Source organism: Polypterus senegalus, chromosome 6, assembly GCF_016835505.1.
Source record: "Polypterus senegalus isolate Bchr_013 chromosome 6, ASM1683550v1, whole genome shotgun sequence".
NCBI classification, from domain to species: Eukaryota; Metazoa; Chordata; class Cladistia; order Polypteriformes; family Polypteridae; genus Polypterus; species Polypterus senegalus.
The window spans coordinates 134,765,826-134,775,391 of record NC_053159.1 but is presented as its reverse complement, the minus strand read 5'-3'; positions in this window follow the sequence as shown (position 1 = coordinate 134,775,391).

Here is a 9,566-nt window from a genome sequence, read left to right as displayed (position 1 = left end):
TATTTACTGCTTTGTACCCCAGTAAATACAAGTTATCAATATATTAACAACCCAATTGTCCTCCTTTCACTCAGAATATGAAACGAATGTAGGAAGTACTTTAAGATAGAGAAGCTTTTTTATCTGTTGCACCTCTACATGATACCCGCCTTTTTCCACTCTCTCAAACTTGCACAGTTTTTGAAGTTTAGAACACATACAGAATTAAATCATTTAGAGAATTGTATATAACTAATGTCTTTGCATCTTTTGAACAAACTACACTTCAAATTTAACTCCCCATCATCACAGTTTTTCCACTACTTTAAAATGTGTTTAATATAAAAATGCTGTCTGAGTCCTCAAGATTGATCAACAAGTCTTCTGGAATAGAAATAGGTGGGAGGTGAGAAAAACTGGGCAGATTCCATTTAGGAAAGTTTGTAATTTTAAAGTCCCTTCCTTTCAAAGATCCCAGAGTACAGTGAGGAAAGGATCTCTCACTCAACATTTCAGAAAAGGAGTGGAAGGCAGCAATGCACAGAATTCACTTGAGCTCCATATGTGCAAAGCATACAATTATTCAACTTAAAATTTTAAAAATTGTCCAGAATGTTTCCAGTGCAAGAGCCAATCTGTGAACGTTGTAATTAAACTCCAGCCTCACTGGGCCACCAAATGTGTGCACCAAATTAACATTCTGGACTGAATCCTTTAAATGCCTATGAGAGAGCCCTTGGTGTCACAATCCCTCCTAACCCATTAACAGCTGTGTTTGGTGAACTCCCAGATGGGCTTAAAGTGCAGAAGGACAAACAAACTATGATTGCTTTTACTTCACTATTAGCAGGTAGACTTATCTTGCTCAACTGGAAGAATCCTAACCCAGCTCTTTTAAGTCATTGGTTAACTGATGTTACATACTATTTGGGAAAAAAAAAAATCAAATTCTCACTTAAAGTATCTGTTCAAAACTTTTTTAATAAACCAGGCGAGATCTGATCAATAACATTTTTTAAAAGCATTTGTATTTGAGAAAAGGATTCCCTCTTTTCTACTTTTGAAGTTTTACTCTGGCTATCGGCCATCCCCTCTTTCTCTTGGATGGGTGTTGAATTTAGTTTTGTTAAGCTTGACTTGATTTTATGGAATGTTACTTGCTTTTAATAAAATCAATAAAAAAGAAAAAATATGAAAAAGCAGAGGACCCATCTGTAATTGCTGGGGAAAAAATCTGAGCAGCAATAAAAAACAAAACATAAGCTGCCTATTGGCTCTCTGAGAATGATCTGAGCTGCGGTGGGCTGCTGCTCATCACTTGTGGCAGCAGCCTGATTAAGTTGTGCGTTAAATAGTTGTAGGCTGTCTTCATTATAATGATTGGAAAAAGTGGCACATGTGAACTCCTGGGGCCTCATGTATAAACGGTGCGTACGCACAGAAATGTTGCGTAAGAACTTTTCCACGTTCAAATCGCGATGTATAAAACCTACACTTGGCGTAAAGCCACGACTTTTCCACGGTACCTCATGCCTTGTCGACGCAAGTTCTCCGCCGGTTTTGCAAACTGGCGGCACCCAGCGCCAAAGCAATGGTACTGTTCTTGTGTGATTACTCATTATTTTCATGACGCGGCTTTATAAATACACAGAAACTAACCGCATATTGTTTATTAGTGTAATGCATCTGATTGTAATTAACTCGTAACAATATAATGGTCCAGGGAACAGCCATAGTATTCCAAATACCATAACTGCTTTAGCGTTGTTACTCTCACTTCTATTTCTTCTTCTTCTTTCAGCTCCTCCCGTTAGGAGTTGCCACAGCGGATCATCTTTTTCCATATTTCTCTCACTGCACCACTCGGAGTATTTATATCACTGTATCTGAGTGTGAATCACAGCAGCAGCTGATCGGAAAGAGAATTATCGGTATACAGCTTTAAGGACACGCTGTCTCAGCCACTGCAAAATGTTTTAAAGCCTTTCCTGTACAGACCTCGCGGTTCAGAAACAGTTTAATCCCAAGAACTTTAAATGCACTCAATCAATTGCTCCTTGTAGAACGGTTTGTACTTATAAGTACAATCACCCCACTGTAAACTTGCACTACAGTTATAATATCTCACAACCTGAGCCACTTTATAAAGCGCGTATTTACATATGATGACGATATCATTTTTAAGGTGAAATGCAGCAAAATATGTTTGTTAAATTATACACATAAAACTTTAACTTCATTTAAATAATCTATATTCTTCACTGGGAGTGTCGTGAAGGATAGAATAATTAAACATGTACAACGTAAGATATTTCAATGTTCTTTAAACGCTTTGAAGAATCGGCGCTAAGCTTACAGATGGCTTAACGTCTATTACAGAGCTGATTGTGTGGTACGGTTACTTGGGGAAAGAAAAGCAAGGACTCTTGGGGCGGCCACTCCAATATATATTGAATATAAAACAGAAAGAGAAAATAACAACACAGCTAAAAACGCAGCGACAAATTTCGACAAAAATAATGCTTGTCATGAGCACGAGGCTCATGAAACACATGTTTAATAATGTGCTTTAGCTCCTATCATCATGAAAATGACATCACGTATACATCTCAGTATTTTAGTTATTCAGAGAGCTGTAATATCACAAATGTAATGGACTCTGTGTCCAGTTGGAGGAAGAGAGCCAGTTTAAGAAGCAAGTAGTGATTCACACACATAGATCACATATGAGTAGAAGATCAAATACAAAACAAAGCATTTAACGTGCTACTTTAATTACGATGTAATTTTGAGAAACTGGTTAATTAAACGATTTTAAGATGAAGTTTATAATGTTCTACTAAATAATCACGTAGTTTATTTTGTCAAAGTGGAAAATTCGAGATTAAAGTTGACATTTCGTGCTTTTTCCCCACCGTGTGCCTTTTTCTCTGTACCCTAATAAACTTTCATATGACACTCAGACAGTGGGCTTACAACTCTTCTTTTCACGGCAACTTTGATATGTGACTTCTTTTTTGTTTCCGGCACTGTGCGACTTTGTGAATGTGAGCTTTCAAGTTTCTCCAACACGCTATGTAACTCGATCAACTTCATTTTGTTGATTATACCACGGTTTATTTGAACAAATAGTATGTTTTTCCTTTGCCTCCACTTGGTATTCGCTGAAATTCTTATATTTTCCCCGTGCTTTTCCCATTGTCTTTTCACAGAAAGCTGCGCTTTATATTGATTTGCATATTCAAATAGGCGTAATTCTGGGAGGATTTGGGGCGTTACATAATGCGCGTGCACGAGCGTTAGTTTTCACGCTGATCGGGATTTATGTAACGGAAGGACATGGAAGTTGGAGTACGCACAGATTACTGCATCTGGATTTTTCTGTGCGTAAGCACATTTCGGCTTTTGTGCTTACGCCATGTTATAGTGCGAGTTCCACGCACGGCGTTATACATGAGGCCCCTGGTGATAGCCATGTTTTTATTCTACGTGAAGCTTCCAGATGATTTTATGACCAAGTCATGCCAAGCAGCTGCATTTAAACCTAAAAATGTGCTTTTTAGGCTTGTGTATGGTGGTGCAGTGGTTAGCACTGCTGTCTTTTTCCTAAATCTCACCCTGACCTCTGTCTGTGTGGAGTTTGCTGTAGCCAATTACCTCCATGGGTTTTCTTTAGGTACCTCATTTTACCTCTTAAAGCTAAAGGTGCACAGGCTGAATTACCTTACCTGAATTAGTTTGTGCACATGAATGTGGGTTTTCCGGAACCACAAACTGGTTGATGGTAGACTAGATCAAGCTTCATTGGTTACTGTTGTTCTCCCTGCTATAAACTTTCAACCTATTCATAAACTTTTTGTTGAGTCTTGCTATTTTCACTTCCATACTGAGCCAACATCCTTCAGTGAACTTCAGCAGATTTCACTCCTACTACCCAAAAAAATCCCACAATGGTGTGTTGTTCAAAAGTGGTGCAGTCCTGCAGTGAAGCTTCCATGTTCTGAATATGTTTGATCTAATTTTTTAATTTTTGATTTACCCATATACAGTGCATCCAGAAAGTATTCACAGTGCATCACTATTTCCACATTTTATGTTACAGCCTTATTCCAAAATGGATTAATTTCATTTTTTCCTCAGAATTCTACACACAACACTCCATAATGACAACATGAAAAAAGTTTACTTGAGATTTTTGCAAATTTATTAAAAACAAAAAAATTGAGAAAGCACATGTACATAAGTATTCACAGCCTTTGCCATGAAGCTCAAAATTGAGCTCAGGTGCATCCTGTTTCCCCTGATCATCCTTGAGATGTTTCTGCAGCTTAATTGGAGTCCACCTGTGGTAAATTCAGTTGATTGGACATGATTTGGAAAGGCACACACCTGTCTATATAAGGCCCAACAGTTGACAGTTCATATCAGAGCACAAACCAAGCATGAAGTCAAAGGAATTGTCTGTACACCTCCAAGACAGGATTGTCTCGAGGCACAAATCTGGGGAAGGTTACAGAAAAATTTCTGCTGCTTTGAAGGTCCCAATGAGCCCAGTGGCCTCCATCATCCGTAAGTGGAAGAAGTTCGAAACCACCAGGACTCTTCCTAGAGCTGGCCGGCCATCTAAACAGTGATCGGGGGAGAAGGGCCTTAGTCAGGGAGGTGACCAAGAACCCGATGGTCACTCTGTCAGAGCTCCAGAGGTCCTCTGTGGAGAGAGGAGAACCTTTCAAAAGGACAACCATCTCTGCAGCAATCCACCAATCAGGCCTGTATGGTAAAGTGGCCAGATGGAAGCCAGTCCTTAGTAAAAGGCACATTGCAGCCCACCTGGAGTTTGTTTTTACTTGTTCCCGTTATTAGGAATTATAATTTCTCAGTGTCACATATTATTCGTTACTACTCGCGAGTCCCGTATCATTGAGATTCTGTTTTATATTCTGTATAAGGAAACTTTTTAAAAGTAGCGTTGATTAAACTGACTATAGCAGACTTGTCATCTTCTTAAAATGATTTTATCGATTTGATATTGACAATTAATCATTAGGTCAAACATCAAGGAGGATTTGAGTTGCATGGACTGCGCTGTTTCTTTTTTTCGTGACATCGTGTCAGTAGAGAGTGCGTCACGTTAACAATGCATTCTGTCCTAAGTGACAGCGCACACACTTTTTTATATTTCCTAAAGGCCAATGTGTCTCAATTTTCTCATTAATATATTTTGACAGTGTCTTTTAGTGAGAATGATTATAAACATATTACCTGTGTTCATTTCCCATGTAGATCTGTAACGTTTGGTGAGTATAAATAAAAAGTAACAACACATATAATAGTTATGTTGCATTGTTTATGATTAACAAAATTCATCGTTTATCTGAAATGTTCTACGTATACAGTCGATTTATTCCACTTCTGAAGGTGTACATTGTCGGTATTACTTTATTACATGTTATTACTTTAACATGGCCTTTTATAACTTCACTTTAACTTAATCCTGATACTCTGTATGTTCAATTCTTCATAATAACTATTCACAGTGGCTCCAAAATCCATACTGACCCCTACTCTCTTCTGTTTCTTTTTCCGGTGGCCTGCGCCACCACCACCTACTCAAAGCATCATGATGCACCAACATTGATGGACTGAAAGCCAGAAGTCTACGTGACCATCATCATCAGGTCCTTCCATGAAAACCCTAAATACAAAGAGGACTGTTTGACTTATGTTAGGTAGATTGCCCAGAGGGGACTGGTCAGTCTCTGGTCTGGAACCCCTACAGATTTTATTTTTTTCTCCAGCCTTTAGAGTTTTTTTTTGTTTTTTCTGGCCACCCTGGCCATCGGACCTTACTTATTCTATGTTAATTAATGTTGACTTATGTTTATTTTTATTGTGTCTTCTATTTTTCTATTCATTTTGTAAAGCACTTTGAGCTACATTTTTGTATGAATATGTGCTATATAAATAAATGTTGATTGATTGATTGATATTCTCCATTGCATTTGCTCCAGAGTGTAACGTGTGCCAGTGTAACCGAGGGATGGCAGACGAGCTCATATCAGAGCACAAACCAAGCATGAAGTCAAAGGAATTGTCTGTACACTGCGGGGATTGTGTAACTCCAAGACAGGCATTGTCTCGAGGTCAGGTGCAAAAGGCAGAGTCAGGGAGGTGACCAAGAAAGTCAGAGCTCCAGAGGTCCTCTGTGGAAGCCAGCAATCCACCAATCAGGCCTGTATGGTAAAGGGGCCAGATGGAAGCCAGTCCTTAGTAAAAGGCACATTGCAGCCCACCTGGAGTTTGAAGGACTCTCAGACCATGAGAAACAAAATTCTCTGGTCTGATGAGACAAAGATTGAACTCTTTGGTGTGAATGCCAGGCGCCACGCTTGGAGGAAACCAGGAACCGCTCATCACCAGGCCAATACCATCCCTACAGTGAAGCATGGTGGTGGTAGCATCATGCTGTGGGGATGTTTTTCAGCGGAAGGAACTGGGAGACTAGTCAGGATAAAGTCAAAGATGACTGCAGCAATGTACAGAGACATCCTGGATGAAAACCTGCTACAGAGCGCTCTTGACCTCACTCAGACTGGGGAGACAGTTCATCTTTCAGCAGGACAACGACCCTAAGCACACAGCCAAGATATCAAAGGAGTGGCTTCAGGTCAACTCTGTGAATGTCCTTGAGTGGCCCAGCCAGAGCCTAGACTTGAATCCGATTGAACATCTCTAAAGAGATCTTAAAATGGCTGTGCACCAACGTTTCCTATCCAACCTGATGGAGCTTGAGAAGTGCTGCAAAGAGGAATGGGCGAAACTGGCCAAGGATAGGTGTGCCAAGCTTGTGGCATCATATTCAAAAAGACTTGAGGCTGTAATTGCTGACAAAGTATTGAGCAAAGGCTGTGAATACTTATGTACATGTGATTTCTCAGTTTTTTTATTTTTAATAAATTTGCAAAAACCTCAAGTAAACTTTTTTCACGTTGTCATTATGGGGTGTTGTGTGTAGAATTCTGAGGAAAAAAATGAATTTAATCCATTTTGGAATAAGGCTGTAACATAAAATGTGGAAAAAGTGATGCACTGTGAATACTTTCTGGATGCACTGTCTGTATACAGTATATATATATGTGTGTGTGTGTACTGTAAATCTACACTTACTGGCCACTTTATTAGGTTCACCTTGTCTTCAGAGTGTCCATAATTGTTCATGTCATAGATTCGATAAGGTTCTGGAAACATTCCTCAGAGGTTTCGGTCCATATTGACATGATAGTATCATACAGTTGCTGCAGATTTGTTTGTTGAACATCCATGATGCAAATCTCCTATTCCACCACATTCCAAAGGTTTTCTATTGGATTGATATCTGGTGACTGTGGAGGCCATTTGACTACAGTGAACTCATTGTTATGTTCAAGAAACAAGTTTGAGATGATTTGACCTTTGTAACATAGCATGTTATCCTGATGGAAGTAGTCATTTGAAGATGGGTAAAGGGATGGGCATGTTCAGCAACAAGACTCAGGTAGGTTGTGGCATTTACATAATTCTCAGTTGGTACTAAGGAGTCCATTAATATGCCAAGAAAATATCCCCCACATCATTACACCACCACCACCACCAGCCTTGATGCAAGGCAAGATGGAACCATGCTTTCATGTTGTTGATGCCGAATTCTGACCCTACCATCCGAATATGGCAGCAGAAGTCAATACTCAACAGACTAGGCAACGTCTTTTTCAATCTTCTATTGTCCGATTTTGGTGAGTCTGTATGAATTGCAGCCTGAGTTATCTGTTCTTAGCTGATAGACTGACCTCTGGCACCAACAAGTTATTCTCTCCCAGAGAACTGACACTAACTGGATATTTTCCCTTTTTCAGACTATTCTCTGTAAACCTTAGAGATGGTTGTGTGTGAAAATCCCAGTAGATCATCCATCCATCCATCCATTGTCTATCCCGCTGAATCCGAATACAGGGTCACGGGGGTCTGCTGGAGCCAATCCCAGCCAACACAGGGCACAAGGCAGGAACCAATCCAGTGCAGGGTGCCAACCCACCGCAGCCCAGTAGATCAGCATTTTCTGAAATACTGTCTGGCACCAACAACCATGCCACATTCAAAGTCATTTTAAATCACCCTTCTTCCCCACTCTGATGCTCAGTTTGAAATACAGCAAGTCACCTTGACAATGTCTACTTGCCTAAATGCATTGAGTTGCTGCCTTGTGATTGGATTAGATATTTGTGTTAACAAGCAGTTGAATAGGTGTATCTAATAAAGTGTCCAGTGAGTGTATGAGCTAGATTCAGAAAGCATTCAAATTCCTTCACTTTTTTTATTTTATGTTACAATCTTATACTAAAATCATTAATATTCATTTTTTCTTCATCAAGCAACACTCAGTAGACCAAATGTCAAAGTGAAACAGGATCCTGAAATGTTTGCAAATTTATTAAAAATAAAAAAACTAAAAATATCACATCAACACAAGTATTCAGACTATTTGCTATGACATTTGGGTCTGGTGCATCTTATTCTATTGATCGTCATTGAGATGTTTCCACACCTTGTTGGAATTCTGTTGACTGGACATTATTAGGAAAGGCACACACTTGTCTATAGAAAGTCCCACATCTGTCAATGTGTATCACAGCAACAACAAAAAAAAAAACTTAAGGTAGAAGGGATTATGTGCAGAGCTTAGAGAAATGATGTGTTGAGGCACAGATCTGGGGAAGGCTACAAAAAAGAAATCTTGCAGTATTGAAGGTTCCTAAGAGCACAATCATCTTGTTATTCTTAAATGGAAGATGTTTTCAAGAGCTGGCTAACTGGCCAAACTGAGCTATTGTGGGAGAAGGGCCAAGGTAAGAGAGGTAATGAAGAACCTGATGGTCACTCAGGCTGAGCTACAGAAAACCTGTGTGGAGATGATAGATATTTCCAGAGGAACAATCATTACTGCAAGACTCCAATTATCTGGGCTTTAGGGACCAGACAAAAGCCTCTCCTTGGTAAAAGACACATGGAAGCTGCTTGGAGTTTGCAAAAGATTGTCAAGACTGTGAGAATTAAAAATCTCTACTGTGATGTAACTAAAGATTAGCATCATGTCTGGAGGCAGCAGGGCATCATTCATCCTCTGTGGGATGCCATTCCATCGGTGAAGCATGGTGGTGACATTTTCACGACGTTGGATTGTTTTTCAGTGGCAGGAACTGGGAAACTAATTACGTTTGAGGGGAAGCTGAATGGAGCAAAGTAAAGATATCCTTAATGAAAATGTTCTAAAGAGCACTCTGGACCTCAGACTCGGGTGCTTCAACTAAGTACCTAGTACAGGGTCTGAGTACATGTGTCAATGTGATATTTCAGGTTTTTATTTTTAATACATTTGAAAAGAAACTGAAATTCACTCTAGCTCCATATGCGCAAAGCATGCAATTACTCAACTTAAATCTCTTATTGAGCTTTGTCATTCTGGAGTATTGAGTGATTCTTGATGTGGGGAAAATAGAATTTAAATGATTTTAAAGGTTCCAACATCACAAAATGTAAAAAAGTGAAGGCAT